Consider the following 15,626-nt stretch of genomic DNA (forward strand, 5'->3'; position numbering starts at 1 on the left):
GAAGCTGAAAGTTTTACAATGACCCTCACAGCACTCTGATCTGAACATTATTGAAAATCTGTGGCAAGACCTCAAAATAGCAGTGCATGCAAGACGATCCAGAAATCTCACAAAGCTGGAAGAATTTTCCAAGGAAGAATTTTGTAATTTTTAAAATGTAAATGATGAAAATATATATTTTTTTACCTAACATGCAAAGAAAATATGTCATGTGTAACTTTAGGCCTTTTACAGATCATTTCCTCTTCAACTTACTTAACTGTTCCCTATAACAGTAATTTTGACCAGGAGTGCCCAAACTTTTATATTCCAAAGTATATGAATTGGGCTATGCTCCAGAACTCTCTCCATAGAAGTACATTAGACATGTGACATACATGTAGATTGCATGTCAAGAAAGGGATATATTGTTTTTACGCACAACACTACTTGTACCCTAGTTTACATGTGTGCAATAAAAAGGATGATCAGCAGCCATGTGTAATGGTAATGACTATGCAAAGTAGTCCAGTGCTATGTATATTCTGCTGTATTGTAATGATCCATAAAAGAAATCTCAAATATACATGATATATGCTGACTTCATTAATTACTTTATTTAAGTTATTAAATTTGGCCCTGATGATGATGGGTCCTTGACTCCTGAAGAGTCGTCCTTTAACAAGAGAGGAAAAACCTCCAGTGGAGGAAACCTCTAGGGAACCAAGGTTAAAGGAGTGCCCTTCCCTTGGGCTGTGAATCGGTGAGAACAGAGACCGAGCCCGGAATCTGCCTCTTCTTACAGCCGTTACCTCACCTGTGTCGTGGGTACACTTGGCTGCTGAAAGTCTGGTAAATGTCATATGTCTGGATGAGAGCAGTCCAAGCCTGGAATCTGCCTCTTCATGCAGCAAGTAAGTCACTCTTCTCTGAACATGCCTGACTGTGGAAAGTCCGGTAAATGTCATATCAATAGGTGAGAGCAGTCCAAGCCTGGAATCTGCCTCTTCATGCAGCAAGTAAGTCACTTGTCTGTGAACACATCTGACTGTGGAAAGTCAGGTAAGTGTCATATCCATAGGTGAGAGCAGTCCAAGCCTGGAATCTGCCTCTTCATGCAGCAAGTAAGTCAGTTGTCTATGAACACGTCTGACTGTGGAAAGTCCGGTAAGTTTTATATCCATTGGTGAGAGCAGTCCAAGCCTGAAATCTGCCTCTTCATGCAGCAAGTAAGTCACTTGTCTGTGAACATGTCTGACTGTGGAAAGTCCGGTAAGTGTCATATCAATAGGTGAGAGCAGTTCAAGCCTGGAATCTGCCTCTTCATGTAGCAAGTGAGTCACTTGTCTGTGAACACGTCTGACTGTGGAAAGTCCGGTAAGTGTTATATCCATAGGTGAGAGCAGTCCAAGCCTGGAATCTGCCTCTTCATGCAGCAAGTAAGTCACTTGTCTGTGAGCACATCTGACTGTGGAAAGTCCGGTAAGTGTCATATCAATAGGTGAGAGCAGTCCAAGCCTGGAATCTGCCTCTTCATATAGCAGGTAAGTCACTTATCATTGAGCATGCCTGACTGTGGAAAGTCCGGTAAGTGTGATATCCATAGGTGAGAGCAGTCCAAGCCTGGAATCTGCCTCTTTATGCAGCAGGTAATTCACTTGTCCGTGAACACACCTGACTGCAGAAAGTCCAGTAAATGTCACATCCATGGGTGAAAGTAGAGACCGATCCCGGAATCTACCCCGTTGTGCAGCAGGTAAGTCTCTTGACCGTGAACATGTCTGGCTGCAGAAAAACTGGTAAGTGTCATATCCATGGGTGAATGCAGAGACCAATCCTGGAATCTGTGTCTGTTTTGCTTCATCACTGGTTGCCTGATTCTCACATGGTAGCCACCATGTAAAGGAGTTGTAGTGGAGTTGTCCCCTCCTGCTGGATTCCTTTTCAAAATGAAGAAAATAGAATTAAGCACTGTAGATAAAGCACTGAAGAAATTACAAACTCATTTCTTTACTGTATCAAGTGTAATCATCCAAATAATGGGACAGGGCAGCAATAGTTAAATCCTGTGGCCTGCTGGAATACTGCGATGAAGCATTGCACGTCAACCATTTAACAAGAGACAGTATTTGCAGAACACGTACACTGCACCTTAAATGCCATGAAATCTCCCCTATTAGTGGCTGTAATAATTCCTCACCCAAGACCCCAGTCTTTTAATCAATGAACCTATTCCCATCACAATGGTGGGAACATGTTTCGTGGCTTAACAAATGCCGCCGATCATCATGAATTTGACGAGCTGAGGCTGCCACGCCACCCAACCTGCCCAAGCTCTGGCACTTTATCAGAACTGGGCGAAAATGGCGTGAGAATGCCAAAAGCCACAATATTTTAGCGCAGCCTGTAGTTTCACCAAAATGTTGTGACATTTCAAAGCTTTTTAATGTCAGAATACTGGAGTAAATGAGTTGATAAATCAGGACCCTAAATCCTTTTGAAATAAATCTAAGATGATCTTCTGATAAACTTTGAGCTGAGATAGTAAAACACTTACTTCTTTTTATAGAATCCTTCTTTGTTTTGGAAATATCTCATTTGACGTCCAGGTTGTGAGGACTCGGAATCATATATATAAACATATCGATCATCCGATTCTTGAAAGGAAACATTTTTCCCTTTGCTTTTATTTTTCATGGGATTTCTTCCTTTTAGAATAGACGGAGGTGTCTGTCTGTAGCCATCAAAGTCCGGATTAATCTTGGACTCTTTCACCTCCACTATACTGGCCTTGTGCAGCATTGTAATGTCTCCAGATGTACAGAAAATGTCAGATTCTCCTGTAACGCAAAATATTGAAATTAGATTTAATAAAATACAAAATTCTATGTGATTAAGATTATTAACACTTACAGGTTATTATAACTTCTAAATAGTATATTAGACTGAGAAAAGAGGGACCCAATCCCCAGAGAAAAGCTCCTGCAATTCAGAGAAAGCAAAGCTTAAAGAGCCACCCGGGGACTAAAGTGAGACCTGACTGGCCCAACGCTGCTCCCAGTCGGCTTCCCCCTGCGCTGCTGCACTTGCCGAACAGGTCTACTCTAATGAAAGATATGGGAGAGACCTGTCAGTCAAGGAGATGCCAGCTTGGGACAGCACCAGATTTGTCAAGTCTCTCCATGTGGTCACTGGTCAGCTCTGCAAAATATGTTTTCTACAGATATCTGATATTATCACCCCTAGAATGATACATTGAATTATGACAACAGACGGGCTGAGTCTCTATAGCTATCAATATATTAACGGCTCGTTCACTGACAAGTTCCTATAGAAGACCATTTTTTAATTTATATATTAGGTTGTTTTTCTATTAAATCTATTTTACGAATGCTCGGAGAACTTACTGTCAGAGGAGGTGACCTCATCCTCATCTGGGCTGTTATCGATTATTACATCAGGGGGTCCAGGCACTGAGATCTTGTTGCCTGTGAGGACGTCTCTCTGTTCATTCCCGGGTCCATGAAGCAAATCACTAATGGTAATTGGTTTGTAGTCCTCACGTTTTCCTGTAACACAGAACATAGAAATCAACATTTCTAAAATAAAAGCTTCCATCATGTTTCTTGTGAATGCCCTGAGAACTTACTGTCAGAGGAGGTGACCTCATCCTCATATGGGCTCATATCGATTATTACATCAGGGGGTCCAGGCACTGAGATCTTGTTGCCTGTGAGGACGTCTCTCTGTTCATTCCCGGGTCCATGAAGCAAATCACTAATGGTAATTGGTTTGTAGTCCTCACGTTTTCCTGTAACACAGAACATAGAAATCAACATTTCTAAAATAAAAGCTTCCATCATGCTTCTCGTGAATGCCCTGAGAACTTACTGTCAGAGGATGTGACCTCATCCTCATATGGGCTCATATCGATTATTACATCAGGGGGTCCAGGCACTGAGATCTTGTTGCCTGTGAGGACGTGTCTCTGTTCATTCCCGGGTCCATGAGGCGAATCATCAATGGTAATTGTGATGTAGTCCTCACTTTTTCCTGTAACAGAACATAGAAATCAACATTTCTAAAATAAAAGCTTCCATCATGTTTCTCCTCTATGTCTAGGGCTATCACAATGTCTTTCTTATGTGTGGACTGGAAGTTGCTTTCTCATTATAAGTATATGAAACCTCACACTGAGTCTCATAGGAAACCACTACCACAACTACACATAAGACATTTTGTGAGCCGACGAATCTGAATTGCGGACATATGGTTCAGAAGACGACTAGAATGGCGCTGGTGCTATTTTGAATATTGCGCTTAGATCCTGCATTGCGCTGTCCCCTTTATAGTCCCAATCCTCGGGGTATTACATGAAAATGTAAACTATCTAGTAATATCAGCCGTATTCATCTATATATCGCTATAACAGTAAGGATTCTAACACCATCTTTTGGGATTATGACCCTTTAGTATTTTTATCTATTGGAGATAACTTGCTCCTCTTTTGTAACCGCGACCAAATGCAAATTTTTTGTGCTGATTCTCAAAAACCATCTTATTAATGGCCTCTTTTTTTGTGACATGAAAATGACATTGTTACTGTTTTCATTATTACTGTCCCCTCATCACACTTTTCTGGTGCATAATAGGGTCTGGGAGGGAGAGCCGACAAGGAGCGGGGGCGCCATATCGCAATATTAGGGTGTGAACCTCCGCAGAAAGGTAGGGGCATTTTTTTATGCTGCTTTAGGGACAGGCCCACTTCCCTCCTGTGACTCTATTATATCTATAAGTCCCCCCTTTTTATGATAATTTTGAATAAAAATGTTATATATAGTAGGAGGGTCTTTTTTAGTGTAAGTTGTTGTAATTTTTTTGGCCCTCTCTCCCTCTGATTCAGTTTTGCAGATTCATCCGGCTGTAGTTACCATTTAGATTGGTGTTGTTCTCTCTAAAGTCATTGGCACAATTTTGACTTTCAACGTCTTTCATTGGTTTCTTCTTTTTCAGACAACTATAAAAATGAAAAAATAAAAATCACATTGTAAATTACAAAGTAAAACATGTCTGTATTCTGCAGAATGTAAGAATGAAACATGTTATCTAGTCCTATCTGTAGAGAGATCACCAGTCAGTCATTTTGGTGTAGCAGAGCCAGGTAGGGCAGGGTTAAGTCCGAGCTTTGCAGGATTTGATTAGATGCACCCACTTAGCTTTTTTTTTTTTTACTACAGCCAGGACCTCTGTTCACTATTTCTGTCTGCTAGATGAAGCAGAGTCGAGTGTACTGGAGCTAGTGAGTGTTCAGCCAACATTTGAGCTATAGCTGAGAGGAAGATGTGCCGGGATCTCTCTGTGAATGGAGACAGCATGGGTCAGCTAGGAAAGCTGAGCAGTCTGTGTGCAGGAGCGGCAGAGAACCGTTCGTCAGCTGCAGCCTGTATAGTATGAACCGTCCCCAGGAGTTGAACCCTTCTGTTTGGCAGTGGAGGCTACTGGAACTCGTACTGAAGGGGATACCAAGACTGGTGGGATCGTGCCTCTTCTATGTATGAAGTTTGCTTTTGGAGAACGGACTGTAATCTGTTCAGGTGAGCTCACACTGACATATGGGCCCTGCTAAATGAATTATTTGCTGTGACACCTTTGTGCCTAGAAGAGGATGTTTTTGGTTTGGAATCCCTTGGAATTTTCTGAAAGCATTAAAACTGCACCGGTTTGACCCAAACAGCATTGACTATGTGAATGGTACCTAATGCCTATCTGAGAGCGTAACTCCCTACAAAGTCTAATATATGCCCATCAGTTACCCGCAGGGCACAGCTCCAGGGTGACGTGTGTGTGAGCCACAAGAGGCCTACACTAAAGTATTCCCATTACTGGAGTAACCTGAAGATGTGACATTTCCTCTACAGACTCCTGTGTAGCCCATAAATCATGACTTCCTATACTTACCCATAGATGATAGCAATGGGATGCATGAATACTGCGAGGGCGAAGAGAATGGCGGCAGGTATAACAATCCTATAGACTGTATCCTCAGATGGTTTTGGAGGCATGGTGACATTCTCTAAAAAGGGAAAGAACATAAGTGATCAGGTAACCAGAGCTGGAATGTGTTCAGAAGTGGAAACCAAAACCCTGGACCGGGCGGCCTGAGGAGCCAAGTATGACTATTAACAGAGGGGAATTTAGTGTGGAAAATGATGGATTATTTTTATGTCATATCAATATATAATGGACAAAACAGAGATCTGCTCCTTTATATTTCTGGAATAGGGAACAAACACATGATGGGAGACGAAACCTGTAATTACAAGTAACACATGAAGAATCCCCCATTCCATTTATGATGTGACGTCATCTAACTCTCCAGTCACAGAAGAGAAGTGACAGAACCCCTAATGACCCGGAGCCTGACGCTCATACACCGGGCCCTAATCATGGATCCTAATAGTTTCTGGGGCCGGAGGTGAAATGTTCCATGTGAGGGACAGATCTGAGTTCTGAGCTGCTGATCGCCTGTCTCTTGTGGGCGCCTTCTGCTACATGTAGTAGTCGGTGCATCCAGCCCGGAGAGAACAGTATTAATGCTCGGCGTCTCCTCTATGTGTTATTAGACTGGACCCTGGAAGCCAAACGGCATCTTTCCCCAATTCCACATTACATGGTAAAATGAAGAATGTAATTCACAACTACAACTCGTTCAGCAAAAAGATAAACAAGTCCTCATACGGCCATATGAAGGGAAAAAAGTTATGGCTCTTGGAAGAAGGAGAGGAGAAAAAAAGCCCATAAACGAAAATTGGCTGCAGAAGGGAAGGGGTTAACCCCGTAGTCAGAGTATATCTGGTAATGCGCTTACCTTCGTTAATCCTGATCTGCTCTAGTGATCGAGGGTTGCGGATAAAGATGGGAGCACCTTCCGCGGGTGCTAATAGCACGCTGAGAACTAGAAGTAGTCTAAACAGCATTGGAGCCTGGAGGAATATCGCTTACTGTGTACGGCACAATCAGCTTCTCCAGACAAAGCGTCTCACTGCAACATCGCTGGTTAGAACCAAGCATTCCGTGACATCACAGCTGGAACCCAATAGTGACATCATGGTGGGCGGGGCTACACATGAGTGATGTCACAATTGGGGCTCATCCACTAAACGTTCCCAATGTATATAATAAGAATATACAAAAGAAAGAAAAGGAAAGAAGAAAAATAAATAACTCAAAAAGGAAAGAACACTTTTTTTCACATACTCACATTTATTATATTTTATGTACTTTTATACAACAGAAATGTGTTCCCATTTGGGAGAATAATCATTCTCACTTTCAGTCATTGACTTTTTTCAACATTCTTTACACATTTTTTCTTTTCACTATTTTGTTTTCCACTTTGATTGCATTTTTATTCATTTGCAAATACGGTTCATATTCACATAGAAGCTTTTCTCCTTTCTACCTTTTTACTAGGTTATTTCACTATCATTATCACTTACAGTCACATTTTTCTTTTTTTCCTCAATATCTTTCTCCCAATTCCCCTTCCCATTAAATATCACTATTCCCCTTTGTTCATAGTCATCAACAGCCATATTATCACAAAATATCTTCACCAACTCTTTTTCCAATGGTAAAGATGGCGGCCATGATTGTTGTGCACTGTCCTGACTGGCTAGCTGGTCCCACATCATGAGCCGTGATATTGTTGCACTTCATTGACGCGCTTCTTGCTGCCGGCCGGCAGCAGATGTCATGCCCATGCGCACGCATGACGTTTTCCCTGATGACCCATTTGCAGCAGCTGTATTCGCACTTTATTAGCCAGCCGATACCCCTCCACCACACGTCCTGTCAAAGCGGAAGCGAAACGCGTGCTGGATTTGTGGCATGCTCACTTGGTCTGTATTATGCATATACTCTATCACGTCATTAATTATTAATACAGGAGAAGTGAGGGCCCTGCTCGCAAGCTTACAACCTACAAGGAATTGGGAGGGGCGCAATAGGTGAGAAGCACTTGTTATTTCAGGTCCAGCCATTATAATAGATAGGGGTTTTCATATAAAGCTGCACGATCCGGTCATCAACCAGTATGTTTAAATGCAGATATCAAGTGCGGTTTTCATGTGCATGGAGCCTGTGGAGTCAGATGAATAGGAGGGAGCATTTATTATCCTGGGTTGCTTTATGCATGGCATCATATAATAATGTAGGTTAATATTAAGATGAGCAGGACTCTTGGGAGTTTGGGTTTGTCGGGTTCGGACAAACTTTAGTCCAAAGTTTGGTTCGAGTACCAGAACCTGACCAAAGCTTGACCCCGGACCTGAACCTCATATTAGTCAATGGGGACCTGAACTTTGATGCTGTAAAATGGTTTTAGTAAGGGCTACGGGTTCACTTAAGTAGGCAAAATGGGGGTAAGAGCACGACAATTGCCCTGCAAACAAATGTAGATGGAGAAATTACTTAAAATAACAAAATATTTAAAAAAAAATCTTAAACCAAAAGGCAGAAGTCCTAGTTGAAAAGTAGAGCAGTTCCTTGTGAGTGTATTTTACTGTATTTGTTAATAAATAAATGAAAAAAAACAATGTGGATTCCCCTATTTTTAATAACCAGCAAATGGAAAGCAGACAGTTGTGAGCTGTTCTTATTATTTAGGGTCCCACCTTATTTGTAATAAGTAGAAAAGGCAAAGCAGACAACTGTGAGCTGAAATTAATAGGATGTGAAGCACCATAGTTATTGGGCCCTTCCCAGCATAATAAGACCAGCTCACTTGCAGTATAAGCCAGTGTAGGCCTGAACTTTTTTGCTGTAAAATGATAGTTGCAAGTGGTTGGGGGTTGCAAAAGGAAGTAAAATTGGGTTAGGAGCAGGACAGCTGCTCTGCAAAGAAATGTGGATAGCAATTTCACTTAAAATTACAGAGAATAAAAAAAATATAATAATTATCTTGAACCAGGAGGCAGATGCCAAAGTGAAGAGGTGTAGATGGATGTGGCAGTGTAAGTGGAAGAAGCACGGGAGGAGGTATCCAACACTGTTTTTGTGGAGTTTTTGTTTTTTAGGGAAATTGCTTTAAAGTTTTGTTACGGTAATTGCTGGGTTCTGTAGGTGTACTATACATTGGGTATGGAAATTATTCAGACCACTTTATATTTTTCACTCTTTGTTTCTTTGCAGCCATTTGGCAAATTCAAAAAAGTTCATTCTTTTTCTCATTAATGTACACTCTGCACTAGAGTTGAGCGAAACGGGTCGAAAAAATTGAAAAGTCGCCGACTTTTGCCAAAGTCAAGTTTCATGAAACGAAACCCGACCTTAGCGTGAGGTCGGCCACGAGGTCGGCGACTTTAGCAGCAAAGTCGCGTTTCAAAAGATGCTTGAGCGCCCTTTTTGCAGCCAATCATGAAGAACGGACACTGTGGGCAACGTGATGGCATAGGCAGCGGTCACCACCATCTTGGAGAAGGGCATGCAAGTGATTGGCTTGCTTTGTGGGGCATCACAGGGGTATAAAACGGTGGGGATGCCAACCGCCATGTTACTCATGCTAATCTCAGAATAGGGAGAGCTGCTGCTGGTGATTCTGTAGGGAGAGCGTTAGGCAGGGAAGAAAATACCAAAAACTGATTCTGCTGCTAGAGACTTTGCCTGTACAACACACCAGTCACTGTGCAGTGCAAGGGGAGGCTATATTGTGGTGCCTCAGCTCTGTTGATTAATAGGCTGCCTTTTAAGGATACCTGGTAGCTGCATTGCTGTGTGCACACTGCTGAGCAAACTGCTTTTTTCAAAGCAATCCAGATTTTATTGTTTTGTCCTTGTGAGTTACTGAGCATTCATTTTTCACACACCGTACAGCGGTGTACTCTCCTCACACAGTACCGTGTAACGGCTGTTATCACGGCCACAGTGAAGCTATCTGTGTGTGACTCTGTAAGGATAAGTCGAGGAGTTGTTCCGTTCTTACAGACCTACACTCTAGGGAGATTCCAGTTCTGCCCAATTCTATATACACCTTGTAGTTTGTCATACACTAGGAAATTTCTGCTGGTCACATTGTGGTGTTAAATAAACAGGGCTTGACTGAATCCAACAGTGTCCTGAAGTGTAGAGACATTCCAATTCTCCACAGTCCTCTATACACCTTGTACCTTGTTTTAAAGTACCAGAGAGTTGGTGGAAATTTGGGTACATTTTTTCAAAAAATGAGGAAGTGTGGTGGAAGAGTCACTGGTAATGATGGTGTTGGTGTTAGATCTGCTGGTAGTGGCAAAAGCAAAATAACACCTAATGCAGGAGGTGTTGAGGCTGCATCATCGTCTGGCTCCACAAGGCCTCGAAGGCTCCCTTTTCTCTGTGTAGGTAAACCGCTTCTAAAGCCGGAGCTTCATGAACAAGTTTTGTCTTACATTGCTGACTCAGCCTCCAGCTCTATCGCCTACTCTTCTGAAGTTTTAAAAAATAAAAGCACTGAGTCGTCATTGGAGGCTCATGGTCATGAACCACACCTTTCCTTGTGTCCTTCACCCCTACCAAAATTGAAGGATGCGGCAGGCCACACTACAGATTACTCCATGGAGCTGCTTTCACATACCATGCCTGGGTTATCAAGTCAAATCGTGAATTACCCAGGCAAAGATGAATCTGACATGGAGTGCAATGATGCACAGCCACTGATAGATGATTCTGCTGGTACATTTACCCAGAGCACTACATTGTCCTCGCTGTGTACTGAGACAGAATCTGATCCAGATGAAACTCAGGTGCCTCTTCCCGCATACTATACCACCATACATGGTGCCACAGAGGAAGGTGCACATGACATTGAAGAGGAGGTGATGGATGACCCAGTTGTTGTCCCAGATTGGCATCCATTGGGGCTAGAGTGTGCCACTGCCAATAGCTCAGAAGAGGACGAGGAGCATCCGCAGAGGGCATCGACATGGCAACAGTTGTTATCTGGCAGGCCCGGAGCAGTCCAAAAACGGGTTACAAAAACCCCAAAAATTGCTGGACAACTTGGCCAGATGGTCCAAATAGCACAGCGTGCAAGGCCTCAAACTGTTTTCCCTAGTAGGAAGAGTGCAGTGTGGCACTTTTTTGAACAAAATCCTAATGATCAGGCAAAGGTTATCTGTAAGAAGTGCGTAAAGACCTTTAGCCGAGGGAAAAATCTGAGAAATTTGAATACCAGTTGCATGCTAAGACATTTAACCACCATGCACTTGCAAGCGTGGACGGACTACCAAAACTCACGTACCACATGTGCTGCTGCTCCCAAAGAAGGTAGTCAGCAACGCAACATTGTTTCCCCCACTGTAAGTCCACCGGTTAGCACACCGTCAGCAGCAAATGTTGAGTTGTCATTGCAAGGGCTAATCAGTCAGGGAATCACACTGTTATTGCAACGAAAGATTGAATCTAGGCCATAAGAAAGAACACCAACTCCATCACCATCATCAACCCTCTCTCAGTCCGCCATGTCCACCGCTAGTTCCACCATATGCAGCTCTCAAGTCCAGCTCACCCTTACAGAGACTATGAGTAGGACAAAAAAGTACTCATCCTCTCATCCGCGTACACTGTGTTTGAACGCCCACATTGACAAACTAATCTCGTTGTAGATGATGCCCTATCGGTTGGTTGAAAGCGCAGCTTTCCGCGAACTAATGGCCTACGTAGTACCACGCTATCAACTACCCAGTCGCCACTTCTTTTCTCGCAAAGCCATCCCAGCCCTCCACCTTCATGTGAAAGACTGCATTGTCCATGCACTCAAGCAGTCAGTGAGTGGAAAGGTGCACCTCACAACTGATGCATGGTCCAGTAGGCATGGCCAGGGCCGTTACGTGCCCATCACTGCGCACTGGGTTAATGTGGTGTATGCAGGGTCCACAGGGAACAGCGGTGGTGGAACAGTGCTGCCTAGCCCACGGTATAGGAAACAGTTGGCTGTAGGTGTTCGGCCCTCCTCCTCCTCGAAAGTTGGTCCACAGAGCGCAGTCGCAAGAGCACTGCATCCGCAGCTGACAATGTTGCAAACGAGGTGTCCCCCTATCGATCAGCTAGTGGAAAGCGTCAGCAGGCTGTGTTGCAGATGATGTGTTTGGGCGACAGACACACTGCGGAGGTACTGGCCGACTACTTTCAGCGACAAACTGACTGGGCAGTCTACATCTTGAGGCAGGCAAGGTAGTTAGTAATAACAGCTGGAATTTTGTGGCAGCCATAGCCCTTTCAAAACTCAGACACATACCTTGCTTGACTCACACCTTCAAACTGGTGGTGCAGTGCTTCCTCACTAATTATTCGGAGTTAACAGGCCTGCTCCAGAAGGTTCGAAGACTGTGCTCGCACATCCGCCGGTCGCCGGTACACTCCAGTCGTATGCATAAGCTGCAGCGATTGATCCACATTCCCAAGCACTGCCTAATTATCGACGCTGCAACAAGGTGGAACTCCACCCTGCACATGGTTGAGCGGCTGTGCGAACAAAGGCAGGCCGTAATGCATTTGTGGGAGGATACCCGGGCAGGCACTTTGAGGGCAGACATGGAGTTGACAGGTGTGCAGTGGTCGAAGCTGAAAGACCTCTGTAAAGTCCTTCAGTGTTTTGAGGAATGCACACGGCTGGTAAGCGCAGACGACACCTTCATAAGCATGAGCATCCCACTTATGCATCTGCTCATGCAAACTGTGACGCACATTAAGGAGCAGGCGTCTGCAGCCAAGGTTGATGAGGAGGAAGACGAGGAGTGAAGCCTTGATGACAGTCAGCCATTGTCTGGTCAGGGAACTGTCGTGGACGAGGTGGAGGAAGAAGAGGAAGAGGAGGAGGAAGATGATGGGGATAATTATTTAGGGAAGGAGGATGCTTCTCGTGGGGCAAGAGAAAATATTGGCTTTGCAAGGTCTGGTACTGGGTTTGAGCGTGATTGGAGGGATGTGGATTTGCCTGAAAGTGCTCCTCCACCCAGCACTCGCAGTGCATCATTGACACCTGGAACATTGACCCACATGTCAGATTATGCCTTGCAGATCCTAAAAAGGGACTCCCGCATTGCCCAAATGATGAACGATGATGACTACTGGTTGGCCAGCATCCTGGATCCACGCTATAAAGGCAAATTCCAAAACATCATGCCACAGGAGAACCTTGACCTAATATTGGCTAATAAACAAGCTACTCTGGTAAACCGGTTGGTTGAGGCATTCCCAGCACACAGCAGCGGTGAAGGTTCTCACACAAGCCGTAGGGGCCGGGTGCAACTTGGAACAGGTGTTCGTGGTGCACACATCAGAAGTGGCGTTGGAGACAGGGGTTTCATGACCATGCTGTGGACGGATTTTTCATGTCCCGCTCACACGACTGGTAATACTGCATCAATTGAAAGTGACAGGAGACAGCACTTGTCAAGTATGGTTACAAACTACTTTTCCTCCCATATCGATGTTCTCCCTCACAGGTTATTCCCATTTGACTATTGGGCAGTTAAACTGGACACCTGGCCTGAATTGGCACAATATACCTTACAGGAGCTCGCATGCCCAGCTGCAAGTGTGCTATCGGAAAGAGTCTTCAGTGCTGCTGGATCAATACTGACAGAAAAAAGGACCCGTCTGTCGACCCAATATGTGGATGATCATTAAAATGAACCATGCATGGGTTTCCAAGGATTTTGTCCCACCTTACCCTGATGACACATAGGTTGCCAGAAAAATTGCTTTCTTTGGTCCGCCTGTTCCTGGGACTTGACCAATTTCGCCTTTAGCAGCAGGTGAATGTCCCACATCAATAATAATAATAATAATCTTTATTTATATAGCGCCAACATATTCCGCAGCGCTTTACAGTTGAACAGTTTCAAACACAACAGTCATAAGTAACAACGTTAAAAAATACAATAATTAAAGCGAAATAAGACGACCCTGCTCGTGGAGCTTACAATCTACAATGAGGTGGGGGAGATACAAAGCACAGGTTTGTATTTACAAAGATGTATTTACAATGACGGTCCAGCCATCTTCAGGGGGTGGGGGTTAGATGGAGATAGTGAATGGGCTACACACACAAACATGACTTTGATTACTGAATGTGATAGGCCGCTCTGAACAAATGTGTTTTGAGCGAGCGCCTAAAACTATGCAAATTGTGGATGGTCCTAATATCTTGGGGTAGAGCATTCCAGAGGATTGGCGCAGCACGGGAGAAGTCTTGGAGTCGGGAGTGGGAGGTACGGATTAGGGCAGAGGTTAGTCGAAAGTCATTTGCAGAGCGCAGCGGTCGGTTAGGCCGATAGACAGAAATGAGGGAGGAGATGTAAGGGGGTGCCGCACTGTGGAGAGCTTTGTGGGTGAGAACAAGTACTTTGAATTGTACCCTGTAATGAATTGGCAGCCAGTGTAACGACTGGCGAAGAGCGGACGCGTCTGAGTAACGATTAGCCAGATGGACAACCCTGGCTGCTGCATTAAGGATAGACTGGAGAGGGGAGAGTCGAGTGAGAGGGAGGCCAATTAATAGAGCATTACAGTAGTCTAGGCGGGAGTGGATCAGGGCGACAGTGAGAGTTTTTGTTGTTTCCATGGTGAGAAAAGGGCGGATTCTAGAGATGTTCTTTAGGTGTAAGCGGCATGAGCGGGCAAGAGATTGTATATGGGAGGTGAAGGAGAGATCGGAGTCGAACATAACACCCAGACAGCGCACCTGCTGTCGGGGTGTTATTATGGTGCCACCCACAGAGAGGGAAATGTCAGATTTAGGGAGGTTAGTAGATGGTGGGAGCAGAAGAAGTTCAGTTTTGGAGAGGTTGAGTTTCAGATAGAGAGCAGACATGATGTTGAGGACTGCAGACAGACAGTCAGTGGCGTTCTGTAGTACAGCGGAGGTAAGGTCAGGGGATGATGTGTACAGTTGTGTGTCATCAGCATAAAGATGGTACTGAAAGCCAAATCTGCTGATGGTCTGTCCAATTGGGGCCGTATAGAGAGAGAAGAGAAGGGGGCCAAGGACTGAGCCCTGAGGTACCCCAACAGTGAGAGGAAGAGTAGATGAAGTGGAGCCAGAAAACAGAACACTGAAGGAGCGGTCGGAAAGATAGGAGGAGAACCAGGAAAGGGCAGTGTCCTTAATGCCTAGTGACTGGAGCCTAGAGAGTAGGAGAGGATGGTCAACAGTGTCGAAAGCTGCAGAAAGGTCGAGAAGAATGAGCAGAGAGTGGTCACCATTACGTTTTGCAGTCAGAAGGTCATTGGTCACTTTGATGAGTGCAGCTTCTGTCGAATGTAGGGGGCGGAAACCGGACTGTGAAGGGTCTAGGAAGGAGTGAGTGGAGAGGTAACGGGTAAGGCGTGAGTATATCAGGCGCTCCAAGAGTTTAGAGATGAAGGGGAGATTGGAGACTGGTCTGTAGTTGTTTGTGCAGGATGGGTCAAGGGTGGGTTTCTTTAGTAATGGAGTAATGATAGAGTGTTTGAAGGAGGAGGGGAAAATGCCAGAGGAGAGGGAGAGATTAAAGATTGTAGTTAGGTGAGTTGTGACGACTGGGGAGAGAGACTGGAGGAGATGTGAGGGAATGGGGTCGGTTGTGCATGTAGTCGGACGAGAAGAGGAGAGGAGCCTGGAGACTTCT

The sequence above is a fragment of the Dendrobates tinctorius genome, unplaced genomic scaffold, assembly GCF_039654945.1.
Source record: "Dendrobates tinctorius isolate UK_male_01 unplaced genomic scaffold, ASM3965494v1 ptg000023l, whole genome shotgun sequence".
Classification (NCBI taxonomy): Eukaryota; Metazoa; Chordata; class Amphibia; order Anura; family Dendrobatidae; genus Dendrobates; species Dendrobates tinctorius.